Raw genomic sequence first — 23,533 nt, 5'->3', positions numbered from 1 at the left:
CGTCTCCAACTCCCCCACACCAGATACCACCCCGATGGCCAGTCTCCCCACAGGCAGGATCTAACTATCAAATGAACTCTTCCATTGACCCCATGTGGTGGTCACCCTCTCCATTGCATAGTGACCCAGCCCAAGATATCATCAACAAACTCCATATGTGCTTGTCTGGAATCTTATAAAACAAGTGACATAATGTAGATGTTCCATATATTCCATCTACAGTCCATGTTCTAAGAACTTTTCCAAGGATTACATGATACTACTACAATGGAAACTCAAGGTCGACTCTCCCTCTGGTCTAACTAGGCAAATCAGCAGAGTGTGTTTGATTTGTGCTTTATTTCACCAACATTATGCTTCTTAACTGTGAAGTCAACATTTTTTTCTGAAATATCCAGGGAATGAAGGATGAGAAAACGGATGACTTGTGTAAATGTGTACACCAATATGACTTTATTGGTTTAACTGAAACATGGGAGGTAACCACTCCAAAAAGCATTCCAGGTTTTTTTACCATCAGCAGACCTAGAAGGAATGCCATGAACTGTGACAGAGGAGGAATAGCCTTCCACTGTAAGGACAAACTTACCTTCTTCCCACAGACATAGCCTCCAGCGTTCAAATGCCTAGACAAAGTAGGGACACAAAGACAAAAATAATGGAGGAAAATGTCTGCTGGACCTAGCTACCTCATGCAAATTAGTTATTTTAAATGGGCGAAGTGTCGGGAATAGGCTTGGAAATTTTACTTGTCACACCTATAATGGCCATAGCGTAGTGGACTATATACTGGTATCTGATTACATATACGCACAGGTTTCCTACTTCAACATTAAGCCCCTTAACTGGATATCAGACCACTGCCAGCTTTCACTTAAACTATACAAGAATAGATCTACACTACCATCACAACCAAGTTCGAACAACAAACAGGAAAACAATAAGATATTTTCTAAGCCTCCTAAAAAATGAAAATGGCATAGTGACAGTGATCAGGTTTTAGCTATGCCCCTATCAAATCCAAATATACAAAACCTCCTTACAGCTTTCATGTCATCACCGCCTCCAACAACATCTCGGGAATGTGATAAACACCTATCTAATTTTTCACACATTTTGAAACTGATAAATACCAACTGTACCAAAGCAGTTGACTACAAAATTCAACCTAAAAATCCCTGGTATGATAAAGAATGCAAAGAAGCTAAGGAGAATATGGAGGCATATTATGCCACCTTTGGTAAAACCTGCAATGATCTTGACAAACACTTCGCACTTTCAGCCAAAAACTGCCACAAAAGAACAATCAGGAGAAAACGTCGCAATTACAAAACAGATCAGCTACGCAAACTCGAATCGTTATCGCAGTCAGATCCAAGTAAATTTTGGAAACAATTAGGTCAATTACTTAAGACAAACCCATTAAATCTTGACTAGCCAACACCAAATGAAACTCTCAATCATTTCAAATCAATATACAATAGTAAGAAAGTTACCCAGCAAACCAGACTTCACCCTATTAAGAATAATGAACAAAGTATCAATCCCCTCCTTAATAATCCCATTTCAGCTGAAGACGTTATTGCATGTAGCAAACAACTGAAAAACAATGAGAGTACAGGTGAAGACAACATTTCTAATGAATTCATTAAGGCTATAGTTCACCCTATCATTGACTACTTAGTAAAGCTCTTCAATGATCTGCTAAACTGAGGACACTTTCCACAAACTTGGGCGACATCTGTTATTCACCCATTACATAAGAAAGGTAATAGAGCAGACCCAAACAACTACAGAGGTATTGCTATAAGCAGCTGCTTTGGTAAACTTTTCTGTAAAATACTTAATGAACGAATAGCCAAATATTGTGAAAACAATACAATCTCTGATAAATGTCAAGCAGGATTTAGGAAGGGATTCAGAACATCTGACAACATCTTCACACTAAAGACTATTATCGACAGTTCTAAATCAAAGAAAAAGAAGCTTTATGCTTGCTTTGTTGACTTTAGAAAGGCCTTTGACACGGTTGATAGAAGTATACTAACATCAAAACTGAAAGCATTGGGCGTATCTGGTAATATACTTCGTGTTATAACATGCCGATATAGCAATGTTCTTTATAAAGTTAAAACAAGCCAGGGAATGTCGAACCCTTTTACATCTGATATAGGGGTAAGGCAAGGATGTATACTATCCTCAACATTGCCAACATAATCTATTTATTAATGATCTTGAATCATATTTTGATAAGAAGAAAAATGGCTTAACACTAGATGGTATCAAGATATGCCACTTACTGTTTGCTGATGATCTGGTCCTTCTGTCTGATTCACCAGATAAACTCCAAGAACTTCTCAATGATCTCTCAAATTACTGTGCTGACAATAAATTAACTATCAACAATGAAAAAACTAATGTAGTGGCACAAAAACCCACTATCCAACATTTCAATGGTCAGTAGCAGGGCAGAGTGTTAATGTCTTAAACAGATACAATTACTTAGGTGTTATGTTTCATCAAAATTCTAAATTCAAACATTGTGTGGAATCACTTGTAAAAAAAGGTCAAAGAGCATACTCTGTTCTCTCTTCTAATTTGTTCGGAGATAATTTAGGTCCATCAGTTTGCTGCAAAATCTTCAAGGCAGTAATCGAACCTGTTATTCTGTGTAACAGTGAAGTCTGGGGAATTGACTTTGCTCTGCTGAGACATGTTGATAATTTTGCTCCAGAAAAACTACAAAGTTCTGCAAACGTACTCTGGGTGTTTCTCCGCAAACACACAACTGGGCATGCAGAGCAGAACTTGGTTTGTACCCCCTACTATTCAAAGTAATTAAATCCATTGTTCAATTTTATAGACATATTTTACTCCAAATACCATTTTGAAACCTGCTTTCAATGAGTCAATAAATATTGCCAAACACAAACTTGGATGGTACTATAAACTTAGTTGCCTCCTAGATAAGTTTAACATCAATGAAAGTAACCTAACCTCTTCCTCTGTCCTCAAGGACCTTCGACTGAAATTTACTGACATGTTCCATTCCTCTGTTCAAGGAACAATCTTAGAACATATAGAAAATTTATATCAGAAATCAAATTTGAACCATATCTTGAACATTGCAAAATAAAAAAAACACCGTGTCCACTTTACAAATTTAAGACTGAGTGATCATAGGCTACAGATTGAACTAGGTAGGAGACCACCAACACCTCTGGAAGACCGTCTCTGTAGTCAATGCTCAGTCCTTGAAGATGAAGAGCACCACTTCATGTATTGCTCGAAATATTCGGATGTAAGGTGCCACTTATTTCATTCACTTTGGACTCAAAATAATAAATTTCAAAGTCTTTCTACAACAGAAAAATCTTGTCTTGTCTTGTCTTGTCTTGTCTTGTCTTGCCCGGAAGTAAACAAATCTCAGGTTACAAACCAGCACCGAGTAGCAGAGCGAGTCTCTGATTGGATTGCGTTTTTCATTATTCCCACCTCTTCTAAGGTGCACCTATAATATCCAGTCAGGGACTCGCTCCACTATTTGGTGCGGGTCTGTAGCTTGATATTTGTTTTCTTCCGGGCATATGTCCTGACTTCGTCCGAGAATGGACGGTAAAATTTTTGAAAGCTTTAAATGGAAATAAAATCAGCAGATAAGTGATAGGCAAGGTCGTTTACAGAGGTCAACGGAGTATTAATTGTGCAGAATTTTCAACGATCAAAGCTACAGAAGCGTTTGTCAGACCGAAAACGAGCAGAGGCGAGCGGGACCGCCATTGTTAGTGTCACACCTTTCTATATCTTGTATATTTAGGTCGTACTTCCAAATATGTACCAGTGTCGTGCGCCTATGCACTGCCATATAGCTGGAATACTGCTAAGTGCGGCGTAAAACTAAACTCACTCATGCTCACACTCTGTGACACCAGCCAGTGTAGCTGCTGCAGATGTCGCTAGTTTCTGTTCGGTGCTGTATGTTGAATAATACATGTTCGCCTTCAAACGCTGAAGAAAACAAGCTATTGCAAATGTCAGAAACTGCCCACAGCAGTTCCAGAGCCAGCCATCACTTGTCATACGTGATACTTTTATGTCAGTACTGTAATTTCATGCACCAAGCAGATGGTGCGATATTTCAGTATGATTTTTTTATGCCATGTCATCAGCTTTTTACCTGAAATGAACATTGAGCACTATAAGATCGGTTGCTATGGACACAGTATTACTGGCAATTTGCATGCCAAATTATGAGTTTACGTAAATTGTGTTCTCTGTTGTTTACAATTATGAGGATAGTCTGATTTTATCGTTCACGTTGGCTGTCATATAGAGGGAGCATTGCTCAGTGCGGCGTGAAGCAACACGCGCTCATCTTTGAGTGAGTGAGTGAGTTTGGTTTTACGCCGCTTTAAGCAATATTGGAACATTGGGGGCCTGGAATGTGTGAGATGCGTGTGAGGCAGTGTACATGTTGGAGAGCTGGAATGTGTGAGATAAAAATACACAAAAGTAAACCCCTTTTGTTTCAGTGATGCAAGTGAACAGACTGTTTAACAGTGTTCAGTGAATATATTCCTTACAACTGCATACGCCTGCCTTTTTTTCCCTTAAATCCAGAAATGTTAGGAAACGCGAGACCAGTGTTCTGTTGTTATGTTATCGCCTTCCCGTGTAAGACTGAAACCATATCCGCGTTGAAAAGGTACCCGGCGGGTTCTTTTTCAACGTTGAATTATTACCCGGACTCACTTTTCAACCCCAGTTGTTTTTTTCAATCGGGTGAATAATCAATCACCCGACTGCTACTGAAAATTAAAACGTGTCATTTATTGAAAAGACACCCTCGTTGAATAATGACACGTATACATTTTTGCTTGTCTGTTTGAAGTGCGTTCACAGTGAAGAAACAATGAGGGTTATTTTTCAAACAAGGAATCTTATCAACGTGTGACCCGTGTTAATTTTCAATAGCATCCGGTCGATTATTCAACGTTGAAAAAAGACCCCTGGCGTTGCAAAGTCCGGGTATTAATTTAGTGCTGAAAAAGTACCCGCTGGGTACCGTATCGCACCCCGACCGTGGCACCTGCAACAAACGTATGGAACATCTAGTTGCAGTTGTTCATCTGAATTTCGGGAACGGATGGTACCGATCAAAACAGAGACTTGCACAGGACTGTAGTTTTCTTCCTGGTATCCAGTTGCTTCCGATGGGAAAATTTCCAAAGAGAAAACAATCCCCATATGTACAATTTGATGGTGCAACACCTACAAATGTCCTCACAAAATATCATTAAGAACTGCAACACCTGTCAGGGTTGTAACGTTTAGTGTCTGCACATTTTTGAGTATAACATTGCGCATGTTCCACTGCTGGTGGCCAACAGTTAGTAAATTGTGTCTAACGCTGGTTTAAACAGTGTTCACTTACATCACGGAGAGTGGGTCCGTGTGGGAGGAGCGCCCGGAGGGATACTGGCTCAGACTTGCTGGTCTGTAGATTAATTAAGATCGATTGGTAGCCCTTGGAGTACGGACAATGCGACCTGGTATATCTGTGGGGCAGAACTGTCTGTTACAAACTTACGTTTTTATTTTTTGATGATCATTTTATTTAAAAAATCATACGTATCTTAACACCTATACAATCATGAGCATTTTCACATGCTGTCGTGCTTAGTCACGAAATTGAATTTTGAAAAACGTAAACACAAATGATGACGTTGTTATTGTTGTTGCCATTGTTGTGATTGTTGTTGCCATTGTTGTTTTTGTTGGCGCCATTGTTGTTAATGCTGTTGTTGCCATTGTAGCCATTTTTGTTGTATTGGTGTTTCTTGGTGTTTCTTGGTGTTGCTGATGGTGGGGTAGTCTAGTTTTTAAGCGTCTGCTCATCACGCCGAAGACCCGAGTTCTATTCCCCACATGGGTATAAATGCCAGTGGAGCCCATTTCTGGTGATCCCGCCTTGATCCTGCTGACACAAAGGCGGCGTAAAGTTATACTCACCCACTTAGGGTTTTCGTCCCTAGTGTTGTTGCTTTATCACTCTTGTAGTTTTGGTGTTGTTGGCACTGCTGCTGTTGATGATGAGGGTGACTTGTTGACAAGGTGCCAGTACACCAGGGTTGTTAGAAATATATTTTAAACGAAATGGTGTCATGATGTGATATTCGCCTGACATGACACAGCGTTTTCACATGAGTTGCACCATCCACGTGGACGTCCTACTCGTCTTCATCACATTACCTGCCTTGGTAATATATCTTAGTAACATATCCAGCAACGTGTGTCACAGACGTATGATCAATTGTACAGACTTTGCGTCACTCTGTCACAGATCACACATGACCGATGAGGAAACATACATATAGGTTTTCACTTCGATCAATCACAAACGTTCCCTGTCACTATATAACAAAACTTTACCCTCCATGTAGTCATACTAAACACAATTATGACGTTTCTGACTCCATGTGGCACTGTGCCCTAACCATGTATACGCAACTTCACAAGTATGTAACAACACTCCAATGGCATGTGTATTTAATTAAGTAAGATTAATAGTTCTATTTTCGCAGGTGTATGATTACATAACGGATAGGAGTACTGTCCATCATTAATAAGAATGTTGTTAGTCTGTCATACAGACCCGGAGCAAAAATATCCAAGAAAGCCCCCGCAAATCTAGAAAATATTGTCTAAATTTCCACAGCTTCTGAAAATGAAGAAAGTCTCAGGGCTCCTTTTGATTTTATATTATTCATTTTACTATGATTTTTTATGTAAAATATGTTCATTTCAGAGACTAGCTGATAGTCCAGAGTGTTAAGTTCTACATAATTTGCCACGGTGGCATATCGATATGGATACTTAGATGAGCGCCTCTACAATGTGTTTTTGTTTTATCGTTAAAAGTCATTATTTTTATGTCAGTGGCTGTAAATATAAATCATTATCATCCTCTCCTTCCAATATCATACTCCACCATCAGCCGCTGTTGTACATCACAACCATCTCCTATTTGTTTCGTGAAAGTATTCTCCGGAAAGATGTTAATTTGGCAAGAGATGGTATGTTGGATTTATTGTGGCCTGGATGAATGGAGAACTGTTCAGCCTGACGGATGTGACGTCCAAGGGACTCCCAGTCTGATGTGATGCCAAGCAGGTCTGAGAGAGGCGAACCCAGCCTAGTAGAGGCATTGTTCCCTGACGTCGCTCTAATAAACACGTGTGATGAGCAAGTTGGTAAAACCCGTCCCAGGAATTTGCCAGCGTTATCGAGAGCTCGTAAATGTCCAGTATGTGAAATTATTCGAAAGATAAAAATGATTTGGTACGCCATTAGTCTGGACTGCATTATTCCGGAGGCACCGCCTTTCGGGACGTGTAGTTCTTCGCCAAAATTGTTCTCTTAGGAATTGACCAGCAAGTCGCGGGTCCCACTCGGAGAAATTGAGCACCTCTCCGTATGAAAGTAATATTCTTTTGTTTTGAAAACTCGGTTAAGACTTAGTGCCTTCTCGTAAAGTGTTATGAAATGAATTTGAAAAGAGACCAATACATTTTCAGCGTTATTGTCTTTGTAAATAATATGGGTTGGCAACGAATCATTCCTGCAGAGTTAAACAGTATTTAGCAGGAAAGTACTCTTTTGTTGTTCATCTAGAAATGCGTTAACCTAACATAAAGCCACGTTCAAATATACATTGTCTTGGACCAGTGAATGTTATATTGTGTGTGCGCGTGCATGAGAGTTTACTCGCACGCGTCATATCACTTATAGAGAAAAGTCAAATTTTACATTGTTCGCAGGCACCATGTTACCGGTTTCTGTTTCCATTCCAACTGAATATAGGGAAAATGTTTCAGGTAAACAAATATCACGGATACCTTATTCAGGGCAGTAGTAAAGCTTTCAAAATACCTCATAGTAGACATGAAGAGACGTTTCGAAATTGGACACATCAATGACAGAAAACGTAAATACCTATATGACGCGTTTGTGAAATTTGATTTGACTTGACATGCCAATGCATGTGTGTATGACAGTCAGCACTGGTGGGGCCCAATACGCCGATCGTTTCTCGAACAAGGGCTATTACTGAGTCTGTTAACGGTGATTCATAAATGCATTCTAATGATTCTGTTTCGTGGATTTGTCTTTTAGTGGAAAATTCGTATGGTAATGGAAATGAGTTTGTCCCATAAATTTAGAATGAAGGTTTTGACTCTTTGCCACAATATATAGTATCCTCTAAATATATTGGAATCTGCAAACAAGATGGTTGGTTTCACAGATGGAGAACCTTGGTTGGGACCAGTTCCTTTGGATCCCCAGCAACCTGCGTATGTCGTTAAAGGCCCTCCACAAGGATGTGGTGACTTGTTTCAAAGCGGTTCATCTGTCCTCTCGGTTTAGAATGCAGCTGGTCCGTATATTATTCAATACATTGTCTGGACAAGAACCGGTTATGTGGGTGGATTAAGGACTGAGAAACACTGTGCCTGTGTGTGTATGTGTGTATGTGTTGGTGTGTGTGATGGTGTGTCAGTGTGTGGTGTTTGGTGGTAAGAGAGAGAGAACAAGGGAGAGAGGGGAGGGGCGGGAGTGGGTGGGTGGGTGTGTGGGTGGGGGGAGGGAGGGGGGATCCCCGCATGGGTACAATACGTGAAACCAGAGACCACCATTTTTGGTGTTCCTCTACAATATTGCTTAAAGCAGCGTATAAGTCATGCACTCACCTTCTGTCCCCAACAGCATCCAACACCCAACCCTAATAGTATTAGACTTTGAGCGTATTAAATGACTAGTTACAATAAATAAGAAGTTTATTTAAGAAAATAACAAACTGTTATACACGCCGAATGTATTATGTCACGTATGGCTGTGTGACGTCACTTCACTCAGTGCATTTGGTCTATTTTAAATGTCACACAACGCACTATAGAATTCCTTGTAACGTAAATGTAACAGAATTAGACATATATGTTTTTTTATTATTTTTGTGAATGCTTTTGTAATGCCGGTTTGGGGGCAACAATCGTTACATGTAACTTGAGCTTCTGGGACTGCCAATAGTGAAAAATGTCATTTTTAATATCTGCCTACTACAAACGGCCGATTGAGTTTAATCAGCCGTATTGGGACACACGTGGTCAGTTTAAGTCATTTGAATTAGTGTTCCTGACATCGGGAGCAATTGATTCAGAGTAAGCGACCGCTTGATGACCAATTACAAGCTGTGCTGGACCTGTCCTGTTCACTTCCTGCACTGGTCAGCCCAGTGGACATGGGTCAAATGATCGCCACTTTACTGAAGGATGGGAAATGGGAAACCTTATCCCATTGGGGTCTCTGGAAGCGTCTAATGTAGCTTCCACTGTCTCGTCTACAGCTCCCCGTGGTCTCTGATTGAAACTAAATGGACGTATAGGTAGCGTTGTGCTACTAACGTGCAACTGCACAGTGGGCCAATAAACTCGGCGTATAGATGGTGTTGCTACTAACATGCAATTTTACAGTATTCTAATACACGTGACGTACAGATTGTGTAGTGCTACTAACGAGAAATAGGAAACCCGACGTATAGATAGTGTTGTGCTACCGACGTACAGTTACACTCCTGAAGCTGTACAGTGTGCTGCTATTGTACAGTGTGTTACTAAACTATTTTGTACTATTGGATTCGACATGACGTTAAATGCTATTTTGAACGTGTACTTACATGTTGTACTATTTAACTCAACATATATATATGGATATAGAGGGTCTTACTCTGTGTAGACGATTTTGTATTCTCTAACTGGTCATTATATTTTTTCCGCACGTTCAGCTAAGCACGATTTGTCGATGCATGCTCTGCGCTGTATTGTTTAACTCGACGAGTAATCCAAGTCTCATTGTTCAACTCGACATGTCGTTTGATATATTCTTCAAAAAAGTAACGTAAAAGTGAAAATATCATTATAAATTTAGATATGTAATTTTAGGAACGCTGAATATGTTGTGATATGGAGCTTACAAAATGCATTTTAATCGCAGCATTAGTTTTAGAACTGATGACTTTGTACACCGATGGGTAACAATGAAAACTCCCCAAAACGCACCTGCTGTCCCTCGGAGCCAGTTATGCAAAGGCATGGTATACATGCCACAACAAACACTATAAACGTTCAGGGTTGTCAGCACAGATTTCGTAATGCCAAGACTGAACGAAGCTCAGAGGAGCAGTCGGACGATTGCAAGCAGGCAAGTCCAGATCAGACGCTGAGAGGTTTTCTAATGTCTCTCCTATAACCACATATCGAGACTATGGAACTGCTACCACCAGCAGTGATCAACACGTGACCTTCACAGATCGGGTAGGTTACGTGTCACTACTCCTGCCCAAGACCACTATATCAGGCTGCGCCACCAACACCAAAGCACGACAACTGCTGTCTCCACTGCATCCGCAATACCGGGACTGCACAGGATCTCCAACCAGGCTGTCCCGAACCGTCTACGAGAGGCAGGGATGCGACCAACACGCCCTGTTAGAGGCGTGATTTTGTCCAGGCAGCAACGCCAGCTATGACTGCAATGGTGTCAAGCGAACAGGGTATGCCCTCAGGGACAATGGAGACACGTATGGTTCAGAGATGAATCCCGACCCATGCTCTGCAGACAGGATGGAAGGACCTATGACTACGGTCGAAGAGGTGAACGCTTCGCAGCAAACTTCATAAAGGAAGTGGACAGATTTGTCAGGGAAAGTTTCAAGATGTGGGTGGTAATCTCTTACAACGCTAGGACAGACTTGGTGACACCACAGCATTATGGCGATGTGACCTTGCTCCCGGACGTCCGGCATGAAGTGTCAGGAAGTAATTGGTGCCAAGGGGTGTCACACACGTTACTAACTGTAGGTTACGTCTAATGTGACAATGAGACATTTGATGATTTTCACTGAAGCCTTGGTTGATGTTGTGTATCTGTACAATCTTTCACCTTACTGCCATTGTAGTTCAATAGTTAATGTTGTTAAGACATCCAATGAACTTCTGGCTTTGAGTTACGCTTTTTGTTAAGAGTATAATAAAGTTTACACATACGTGCATAGTGTACTGTTCACATATGAACAGTTAAAGTCGACATAAAGATTATGTTATAATATTCAACTCGGCAAAAGACCATACTGAACACTGTCAGCTATACAAGCACTATGAACATGTTGTACTGATAAACTCGATGTGTGTGTGTGTGTGTGTGTGTGTGTGTATATATATATATATATATACTACACAGGACATTTCCCTTGCATATATATATATATATATATATATATATATATATATGTGTGTGTGTGTGTGTGTGTGTGTGTGTCTGTCTGTCTGTCTCTCTCTCTCTCTCTCTCTCTCTCTCTCGCTCTGTGTGTGTGTGGTGTGTGTATGTGTGTATGTGTGTTGTACTTTCCAGTTCGACATCATATCACTTGAACTCTGTCAGCTAGACGCGATATGTAGAAACACGTCGTACTGTTTAACTCGACATATAGATGTATGTTAGGCTGTTCAAGTCGACATGATATCATATTGAACACAGGCAGGTAAACGCGATATGTAGAAACACTTTGTACTGTAAATTTCGACCTGTAGAAACATATTGTATTGTTGAACTCCACGTGTAGAAATATGTTGTAATGTTTACCACGACGTGCAGAAGCACGTTGTCCTGTTAATTCGATGGTGGCACGAATGTCGTTCAGATGTGCGTTGTGCAACTTGCCATTATTACGTCAGTATTACAGCAAAATACCCTATAATACGGGACTTCTTCGTCTTATTTCCAGATCCCATGTCGTAATATTATCATCTCAGTCACTCGGAAATATTAGTAAAGATCAATCCATCGTAAAGAGGTTTGTAGGCTGATCTTGGGTAGAAATGAAGCGAATTCCGAAGTGACGGTTTGACAGCTTGCATATAAGCGCTACTGTAACACCCTTACCACCGTTTGATATGTACACCGTATTGACAACGGTGCTTATGAAATCAGACGTCAGCACGGCACATGAGTGACAGTTGCACGCGCTACCGTGGCAGTTGATATCAAATTCTGGAATGACTTTCCGAAGCGGAAGAAGAATATATTTAGGATCACAACCTCAATTTAGACTGTCAAATTTCGAAACCATTTCATTTCCAAAATGCCTATTATATGACCCGTGATAGAGTGCTGTGGCATTTGAAATTAGAAGGCATTAAAGTACTCTTAGAATTCTAGGCCAATCTTCTCCTTTAGGGACAATCCCGCCGATCTATTAAGGTTATCAATGGCAGGTCACGTGCGCAGTTGGACCAAAAAAAGGTCACGTGAAAAGAATTTGATTTACGCACCACCGAATTCGCAGAAAACGATCATGATAGGGTTTTTTGGTAGCAAGACACACCAAATTTATGATCATGCATTGGAATAGATAAAAACCTTTCTGGAAGATGAAAATTGTATCTTTGGAGGAAAACGTGAAAGAAAAATTAGATTTGATGTGAATTATGGATCGGCTAGGCTTATTAAGAATATTTCCATCGATTTTGCGTCAAGACTTATCATGAGTTCGCACAGCAAGAAAAAACGGAGAAAGATTGCCTTCAGAGGCGTATAGGGGAAATGCAATTACACATATTCGTCATCATTTTTCTCCGATTTCAGACCCAAGACTCGACAAGGGATGTTAAATAGGTCAGACGTTAAGCTCCGCACAGCTAAAGCAGGACGGTCTTCGGAACCGACAAATTATTGATGTTTTTACAATTGCCTCTCCTGGAAAGTTTGGCCCCATCTTGGAAGACTTTCAGAAGTCTCGGGAATCCGAAACGCAAGAATTGCATCGATTTCTCATTGAAATAATCAGCGGGTTTTTTTTCAAATAATTTGATACAATCTACACTTTGGAAGGATTTCTTTTGCTATTGATACTGTCGTGTATGCTTTCTGTGTTGGTCGTTAGTATTGTTTCCTCGCCTTCAGTTAATCCGTGAGTCTTGTCAGGTTTATAATACACCCAATATTAAGCCGAAGGAAAGGTAAAATGAAAAGAAAAATTGGAAATCCGGAAGAGGATAATAAATTCGAACAAATACCTCGTTTCCGATGCTTCTTTTCCTCACATGGTTTCAACACAATGGTCTTGAGATGATTTGTAGTGATCATGTTTCTCTGGGAGCTCGGGTAGGTTATGTACGTCACCTAATTACGCGCCAACGGTCGTTACCACGATTGAGAGTTTCAATTTAGTTCCTCAACGGCTAACTGCCTTTTGCAAAGTTTATATATTGGCCATTTATTTTATGTTTTTTCACCATCCTTTGAATGGTTTGTACTTTGTCCAAGACTGCGTTGTAATACATCAACGGGAGAATGGACAAGGGGTAAAGAAAAAAACATCAAGCAGCGAAAAATTATCTGTTTTATCAGATAAGGTATTATCTGTTCCAAGGCAATGATGTTTGTGTAAATACAACTATAGGAATATATGTAGGAGTACGAGGGCACATAAAATCTTCTGAGACAAAATGAAAATTTGCATGACCACATTTTAATATACGTAAAAATGTACTTACACTGATAACAATTCTACAATAATTGCTATTACGGGTGCATACCAAATAGAAAATAACTTAACGATATAATGCTTTAAGATATGTATATATATCCAAAACACGGGCATTACTTTTGACAAATTATGTTGTATTCAGCAATGTTTCAGCTACATTCCGCATTCTGTTAATAATTGAGTCCGGATTATTGGGGTGTGGTTTACTCCCTGTGTCATATGTGCAAGTAGACTGGACTAGAACTCACTGCGCAACATCGATACCACCTTCAGGCTCTAACCTGGGAGACAAGTACTCACGTGCACATTCAACATTTGGTATGACTGCACCAGATATCGTGCACTCTGCCACGTACTGGTATTCACAATACTATACCTAATGAACATCAGTCTTGCGGTGAAATGTTCTTCTCATCATGTTCAAGGCTTTTCCGTAGTCTGTCGTACAGACCCTGAAGTATATGTATCCAAGAAAGCCCACGCAAGTCTACAAAAATGTGGCAAGTCTAGATTTCCTTAGCTCTGAAAATGAATAAAGTCTCAGGGCTCCATTTCACGTTGTTATATTTTTTGTACTATGAACGTTTTTTCAGTAAAATATGTTCATTTCAGAGACTAGCTCTTAGTCTAAATGTTCCCACTTCAAAGCATGTTAACATGTGAACTTCGCTTTAATTAGAAATCGCTTTAATTCGAGACTAATTAGTGAAACCAATTCCAATTCCACCGTTAATGATATCCGACTCTTTCTCATCGGCTATTCTCCATAAACATCGATGATGGAGGACAGGCCACCAGTCACAGCGGCTGACTTAGAATGGCTTGAAATTTGCACGCATGTTCTCCACTTCCAAACTCACTCAAGATTGTCAGCTGCTCAACTTTAACGACATTCTAATGGGCCACTTCGCGTAGTCTGACCTCTATGACCTATGTAACCTCTGTAACCTCTGTGGTCTCTGTAACCTCTGTGGGGTCTGTAACCTCTGTGGTGTGTAATCTCTGTGGTCTATGTAACCTCTGTGGTGTCTATAACCTCCGTGGTCTCTGCAACCTCGAGCTCTGTGGCCTCTGCAACCTATGTGGTTTCTGTAACCTCTGTGGTCTGTGTAACCTCTCTGACCTCTGTAACCTCTGTGGTCTCTGCAACCTATGTGGTCTCTGTAACCTCTGTGACCTTTGTAACCTCTCTGGTCTGGTATTCTGAGCTCTCCCTGACATTGGGGGTGGAGGGAGAAGGAGGTTCAATGTAGTATTTTCCAAACGAACCAGTGAAATGAAAATCCACATCAGCACATGAATCGTGACCGGAGGATATTTCGCTGCTACATACCACCAGAGTTCTTCATGACCATAAGGTCCCTACAGAAACTGCTTATTATTCGAATTTTTATATTCAACATTTTTCTGCCTGCAGCGAAGATGGGACTGAGACTAGGAGTTTATTTCATGCGCTCCAGCGGCAATAATCCTCTGTGTGAGCTTTAGAGTTTTCAATTAGCTCCAATCACGTCAATTTGCGCGATAAAAGTCCATAAATTACTTTCCCGTCTTCCTCGATTTGACGGCTAGATAATGAAGACGTATAGTAATTTATTTCAATACGACATATAAATTACCTCCCCATGTTCTTTTGAAAAACGTCATACGAATTAGATCGTTTTATCTTAAGGTTTAATCTCTTTGGGTGTTTTTTCACCCTTCAAAAACTGTTATTCTGAAGTAGAAAGGCACAGCTCTTTGACTTAACTAGGGCCATGTTGGAATTGGTTGATGGAATGCTTATTGAAACAAAGTGAAGGGTCGTTAGTCATCTCGGCAAGTAACCATCGTAGATATACTTTCTGTAGAACAACCTCAAAGTCCCCTTCTTAGAAGGCTGTGTTGATAATTTGTATAAATGTGAGCAGGTACACATAAATTTGTGTGAACAGATTACGAGATTTCGCGTCCTATGGTATTGACCACAAGTCGCGTTTCATGGCAACACATTGAAATATTTATAGTAATTGTTTGAACCCCGTAGTACAGTAAAAGCTTGGTTGTGTTTTCACAACATATTGATATCGCCAACTGTATGAACTTGAAGATGGTTAGCGTGACAACATCAAAGGGGTACCTGGTTTCCAGTGCAGACATAATTTGTTTAAATTGACAAGGTGTACTTGTATCCTTCCTGGTGTGATGCACAGCATCACAGGTGAACTTGTATCCTATCTGGTGTGATGAATCTTATCACATGTGTACTTGTATCCTATCCGGTGTGATGCATTGTGTCAATGGTGTACATGTATCCTATCTAGAGTGATGCATTGTGTCACAGGTTTGCTTGAAAAATACCTTTGTGTGATATTCTGTGTGTTTGTATCCTAACTGGTGTTATGCACTGAATCACAGGTGCACTTGTATACAATCTGGTGGGATACATTGTATTATCCTTGTACTTGCTTGCTAACTGGTGTGATTCATTGTACCACAGGTGTACTTTTATTATGTCTAGCGTGATGCATTGCATCACAGGTGTATGTGTATCCTATCTGGTGTTATACATTGTACTACAGATGTACGTGTATCCTATCTGGTGTAATGCAGTGAATCACAGGTGTACGCGTATCCTATCTGGTATGACGCAATGTATCACAGGTGTACTGATATCTTACCTTGTGTGATTCATTGTATCACAGGTGTGCCTGTATCTTATCTGATGTGATTCATTGTGTTACATGTGTACTTGACTCTTACCTGGTGTGATGTAAATTGTGTCACTGATGTAATTTTTCTTGAGTTTCCTAAACCCCGTGCAACAGGGTGTTCCATCCACACCATTGGAGCAATCCACTGGCGTGTGTCTGATAGCTGACAGACAGATGTCAGATGGTTGAAGCGCTATACTGTCTACAGCAGCAAATCAATACCTGTTCATCGTTCTATTTAAAAATGTAGCAATGTGGTCTGAAGTAATGCATATCGGGCGTGAATGTGAGAAAATAGTTTTTCAAGTGAAGACATAGACATGGACGCTTTCTTTCATGAGATTTCATCCTTTAGCAAATTGCGGGTTTGGGGGGGGGGGGGGGGGGGTTGTTTGATTGTTTTGGGTTTTCTTGTTTTTTGTTTGTATGTTTGGTTGTTTTATGTTTCCTTCTTTTGGTTTTTGTTTGGTTTGGTTTGGTTTGGGTTTTTATTTGTTTGTTTGTTGTTTTTGTTGTTGTTGTTGTTGTTTTGCTGTTCAGCATACAACATACAAATGGCCAATAACATTAATCGTAAAATGCTTTGTGATGGTGTATGCCAACCTTCTGTCAAGACACACAAATACTTGGAGTGACCACATACATCACGACCAAGAAAACGTGCTTACAGTGTTGGATCTTGTTCATGAAAGGGGCATATTTATGGGACGTCTCCATGATATCCAGGTCGGAATGTTAACTATCACTAACAGAATGTATGATAGCGTTTATTAAGTTATGTATTCCTTTACATGCTGAGGTTCTGTTTCACAATAACGCTGACGACCTCTTCACATATCTAAAACAGTGTACGTGTATATATTCATGTGTGTGGTCTATGTGTGTACTTTTATGTGGTCGTGCTTTTGAGTCACTTTGTGACTGCGGCGTGTGGTTTGAGCCCGCAAAGAATGTTGTATCGAATGAAGGAAAGGTGTTCTGTTAAAAAGTTCTCGTTAAAAAGTATCACTACAAAGTGATAAGGATGCCTGTGTGAAAAAATCATAGGAAAAAGTCCCCTTTCCCCTTTCTAACAAGAAATGTCTAACACCAGGTTGCAGTTTTTTTGTGTGTGTTCGTTTTTGTTTTGGTTTGGTTTGGCATGGTTTGTTTTTGTATTTAGCGCGCGCGCGCGCGCGCGCGCGTGTGTGTGTGTGTGTGTGTGTGTTTTGTTTGTTTGGTTTTTTGTTTGTTTGGGTTTTTTGGGTTTGTTTGGGGGGGGGTTGTTTGTTGTTAGCTTGTTTTGATGTTGTTTGCATATTATTATTTTTTATTTTACATAATGCATCACATGATGACATACTTTAATTAAACCCACTGATGCTGAGGTATATGAAGTCAGATTTCAAGTTTTAACTAAAAGAAATACTTTTTTACCGAGGACCTTTTTCCTACAGCCCAAGGAAATAACTTTGTCAGAGAACTCTCAATACAACTCCGGCAAAGATTTACAATTGATGCTGCGTTTCCGAAAATTTAGATATATGACGATCGTAGACTGACAGGGTCCTGCACAAAATTTGCCAGTTTTTTTAACAGTAAGACATTAGAGGAATGTAGCATTCTTTCCAAAGCCTCTCTGTGGCTGGTAGTGCCCACGTGTAAATACGAAAAATATTTAAGGTGTATATCATGATAACAGGACAAACAAAGGTAACATGAATTTCATTTTCAATAGCATTTAAACTACACAGTGGGCAAAACCGGATGTTTTTATCCATACCTTGCCTATTCGGGAACGATATACACCGATCCACATTGGTTAACTTGTCATTAACATGACGGTGTTCGTTTGTTGTTTTACTCAGTAATTGTCCACCTATAAAACAGTTGTCTGTAAATAACTGCGTCTGGTCCATACGACCCAGTGATCAACATCACGACCATCGGCCTATGCAGTTGGGATACGATAACATGAGTCAACCAAGTCAGCGAGCCTGACTACCCGATATAGTCATTCAAGACAAGCTTCGATTACTGAGGACCAAGATCTCTTTTCACGGAGAAACCTTTACTAAGACTAACGTTAACTCCCAGCGTTTAGAACTGCACTTAGGTTACCTTAATGACTTACGATCACCTTGGTGCCTTGAGAAAAGACTCCAAGTTCTAAACCGGATCTTGACGCACAATAGCATAGTGTATCAGCCTAATGAGGAAAGTCATCAAACAGTGGAGCAGGTTTTCGTCGTCTACAATAAAAGCCCGGCATGGAAATGGAAGTCTAACAATGATAATCAGGGTGACCAGGGATTCGAACTAGTAATCGAATTTTAGAATAATCTCTGCTGAAGGAGTAAGTATGCGTTAGACGAGCAGGACAGTCATGGTCACGGCAAACCCAGAACTGGCTTCACATTCTGTACTCATCAATGAGACAACCACATATACACATTGAAAATGGCGAAGATTCAGGCTTAGAAGAAAATGACAGAGTTTATATGATTGAGTTCGGACAAAAAGAAAGTACATCTGTCTATGTAATTAACATACTGACATTAACATGAAAGATATGAATCGCATTACGCGAAGTATGAAATTATGTCTTGACTGAATCTTCTTTATTCGATATCCGTCGACTTTCATAAATGCGACTCAAATCTGATACCACTTACATGCACTTCCTTCTAAATTTAATCCGCCTGTTATGGAAATGGCCAAAAAATGCAAAAACATTTTTTTTAACAATTTTGAGTGCATGTTTCTGTTTGGTCTGTTAATCAGGGAACTCTCGTTTCAGAACTGAGCATAAGGAAATAGTGATGCTTTATTAAGAATTTCTATATTACGTTCTGTTTCTACAGTTGTCAAACAAGACAACTCTCTGTCAAGAATTGAGACTTGGCCGTAGTTCCATAACGGTAATTCTCGGCTACCGGATACTTCTTGGTCAAGTTTGTTGTACTGGACCAAACAACGTCATGTAAACATCTCCTAATTGAAATAATGACTCATGGAAAGGATGAGTGGTTCTAACCAGATTGGACAGTGGTCAGTGGGAGATTTAATTAGCGGACACTTTGTAACGTTATTGTCCTTCATTTAGAAATGACAGTTTTGATTAGCAGTATCCAGTGAAACACTTAAGGCATGTCAAAGACGGCTGGGTGGGCAAAGGGAAGAGAGGGTGATTGTGGACGTTCCTTTGTGCATTGGAATACAATGGAGGGCCACTCAATAATGGTCAACAAAGTAATTGGTGCGGGCCGGTCAATGCAATGATCACCATGAGATCACGACCAGGAAGGGACGACGCGAGTCTGGCCATCTGTACCAGGGCGTGGTCCCGCTCGTCAATTTTGGGTCTATTCCCAACTGGACATGGCCATCGATTGGTGCCAGATTCAGTCAGCATCATCCTGTCATATCAATACCTCAATTTACATCCGTAATCACCCCCAACAGCCGTAGATCCCTAACATCATAACCGTATTTCACACTAACGTTCCCCGTTGAGGGAAGCGACCATTTGTTATCGCAGTTTGACCGCTCTCTGACTTGGCCCTGTAGCTGGGATTGTTCTGGTCATCCAGAAGTATAGACGTTATTTGCGCAGGACATCTGAATGACGTCACGGAGGAAACTCTCCGTTGTCTGATGCCTCTGATAGGGACACAGCATCATTCTCAAACATGCTTATTGTATGTGGGTTTAACCTTCGCCATATGAGATTGCGTTTGACATATGTGAAGAGCCCTGTGAGGCGCCACCTTGTTTAGCATGCATAGTGTGCCGTCTTGTGTGATGCGTTATTCATACAACAGCGCCGGGACGACACGTCGTCCGACTGCAGTGTTGACAACGTGGTAATGCTTAAAGACCCCAGTTCTCATTAGCGTCCTATGTTAGATGAATCTCATTTGATTTGTGATCGGGTTTTAGGTTGCGGTTAGATTGATTAATTTCAACTTCATAGATGATAAATTTGTTGTTGTTGGGTCAAGAAGAGACAGCAATTGGGTATTACTTCTCCGAGAACATATAAATATTGTTGTTGTCGACTAAAGAATCCATCTTACTGTCGCTACTGTGCCTGATGCAGTATCCTGTTCAATATGTTATAGGCTTATTTTATTTTCCAACATGCCAATCACAGTTCAAGCTATTAGCATAAGGACATATATATTCACATGCTTGTGTGGTAAACAAGATGACCTAAACTTTCCCTATATTTTGAGATATTCGACAGCATCTCAAGCCTTTGGTATCAGCATTTCACATCTTTTGATGTATCTCCGTGCATGGTCTTTCTGAGAATATTTCAAGTTTGCCAGAACTCACTTGTTCAAAGGTTGCGTGGTAACAACAATCCAAGCCCAAGTTTTGTACCCAAAAAACGCTTAATGTCGCGAAGATTCCCAACTTGGTAAATATATGTCCGATGCAGCTAGAACAAGTGAGAACACCGATATTCTGAAGATCAAGACCACTGACACGAACTCAGAATCATCACCACTAGTACGAACACATACAACAAAGACAAGAAATACCAGTAACACTAGTGCCAACACCATTCGCACTCATCACACGCCCATACCTTTGCGGATAATTTTACGCCCAAATCTAAAACCTTAAGAACCGGTCCTATGAGAAGCAGCTATATTGATATCAACCAGAATCACGGACGTCAAAACAGTCGATACTTACACTGTCAAAAGATCCGGTACCATTGACACCCACACTAAATCTAACACAAAGCACAAAATTACCTCTTTCCCAAATACCCCGCCTTACATTACAAGCCTGTCATTCAATCCAACATCATCAGCGTATACCAACATATCCAACAGTCTATAGATACGCACTTAAGATGTTTAGTGGTTCATTCATATGGTTTTCACAATTGTTTAGCCATTCACACCAAATGGAATCTATTTCTGAGGATGGTCGGGACTGGATGTTTTTGTACTGACGTATTACTCGAAAATAACACATATCGGTATGGGGAGAGCCAGCTCGATGTGGACTCTCCCGTGTATGCAGACCGGGCTATTTGTTGTATTGATGGGCAGTTCCGGCCACATTGCTCATTAATCTAGAGAACGGTAGCCATTAAATGATGCTTGATGAGCAAGGTGGCTTTTTTTCTGATAAACTCCCACACATGTTTGCAAACTGATAATTAATGGCAACGTGACGACGGAAAAAATCAAAGATGAATACGTGCACTCATGTGTTCGATTTTGGGTACATCCTATTGCTGATGGCAGTTCTTCTTTGCAGACTGGAATCCGGATACTGGTCCGCCACCGGACTGGTTCACTGCCATCTCGTACCCGCCTACACAACGCAACATGCTGGGAAGATTCTGTTTTAGAATTAACAGATATTGGTCTCGAGTTCCTCATGACATGTGGAAAAACAGATCATGGAGCACCTGCACATTAATACTATTATGCTTGGCGGCATAATGTTTGACTTTATTGTCATTCAACATGTTTCTATTGTTTCAGAATAGAAACCAATCAACGGGGATCTGCAAGGTCATGGGATCGGTTCTGAGTTGATTGAGCACTTAAAGATATTCAGATTAGTTGGAATTGCGCTGGGACACAGGGTCTTAAGAGGGTATCATTTCATTTAAACTTTGCTTCATTTTGCAATTTCGTTCCAAGCAGCAATAAATGTTTGTCATAAAATACGTCAGAAATGCTGAAATCGTTATAATGGTATATTTACCAATTCTGAATAACGCATTAGGCATTACGTGGCTTCTTAAGTATTCTCGATGTTAATCGTTTTTCATGAACTTCCCTCCAGTGTTTCCAAGGGACGTTGAACAAGAGCTATGAAACTTGTAGGCTTATGTGATGGATACTTAAAATAATAGAACATGAAGAGGCTACGAATGGGATCTGTGGGGATGAAATTAGATAAAAGCATGGTAAAATTTACAAAGTGCTCCCTAGGATGAAATGACATTCCGCCAAGTCATACAGGGACAGTGCATAATGCCGTCACGAAGAGAACTGCAAGACCAGCCAACTGTGCAGTTTCCAACTGTATAATCGAGTGGACCCAGTTGCCCTTTCAATTATCCCCGCCCTACCCTAGAATTTGTTTTGTGGTGTTTTCTCGCCTCTCTGCTTCACGAACGCCAAGCGTTTCATTCACTTTTGGCGTGACGAACCATTAAGTAAATTACGTCCTCTCAGCGTTGTGTTGTGAAGTGCCGCAGTTTGGCATATCGAATTAAGATGAAGTGTCACTGCTGAATTGGGATTGCGAATAAAGCAAAGATGAAATAGGCTGTGTCCCAAAAGACAAAACATCCGGAATAAATTTTCCTTCATACGCGTGCAATGCAGAAACAGATATCTATGTTCTATTTCCCAAAGGCCAATATTCGAAGAGGCCAAACCCTCCCATCGCATCTCTTTGACGACCTCGTCTCTGATTCCATTAGTAAACAAGACTTTGAAACACCCCGCAAGAGCATTTCGTTCTCCTCGGTCTGTTTGGTGTGTTCCGAGCAACGTTCGGGAATATTAGCTACAGCGATAGTTCTGTATCATCATTCAGTGTTTGGTCTGTCACAGTTCGTCCCTCTGGGAGCCACGAGAAGAGTTAAAACGACTCTTCCTGTTTATGCTTTGGTTATATAGAATTTAAGGCCAATCAAACTATGACACTAATATCAATATGTAATCCCTGGAGATCTCTTTGTCGTGCCAGAATTACAACGCCATTCGTGCACTTTTAAGTCGTCACACAGAAAAGGTTTCTTCGGGAATTTTTAAAATACTGACCATATATTTAAGCAGGAACAAGGGTCACCTTAAACCTACGACAGATATCACCATTACTCCTTCCGTTTAACCTATCACATACACCACTTCTAGCCTGCCATAGACTTAACCTTTCGCAAGCACTGCCACTACCCTTTCCTCCAAACCGATTCACAGATACCAAGAACACCGGTACCTTTTTCATTTTAACACCACCGCTAACATTGCTATCATTGACAGTAATCACCCCACCCCCCACCCACCCACCAATCCTCGCCCACAAAACCGTATCCCAAAACCAAGCCTACCACCCTACCACCCTACCACAGACATCACAACTATCCTTTCTGCTCATCTCTAACAACAATTTCCATTTAGCCTTATATACCAAACCCCACCATCACAAATCCCCTTAAACCTTCGTGCTTTACCTAACAACACCCATACTCAGCACAACGCTCTGACCAACG

This window comes from Haliotis asinina, chromosome 3 (genome assembly GCF_037392515.1).
Source record: "Haliotis asinina isolate JCU_RB_2024 chromosome 3, JCU_Hal_asi_v2, whole genome shotgun sequence".
NCBI classification, from domain to species: domain Eukaryota; kingdom Metazoa; phylum Mollusca; class Gastropoda; order Lepetellida; family Haliotidae; genus Haliotis; species Haliotis asinina.
The sequence above is the reverse complement of the archived record's forward strand: the minus strand, read 5'-3'. Positions refer to the sequence as shown.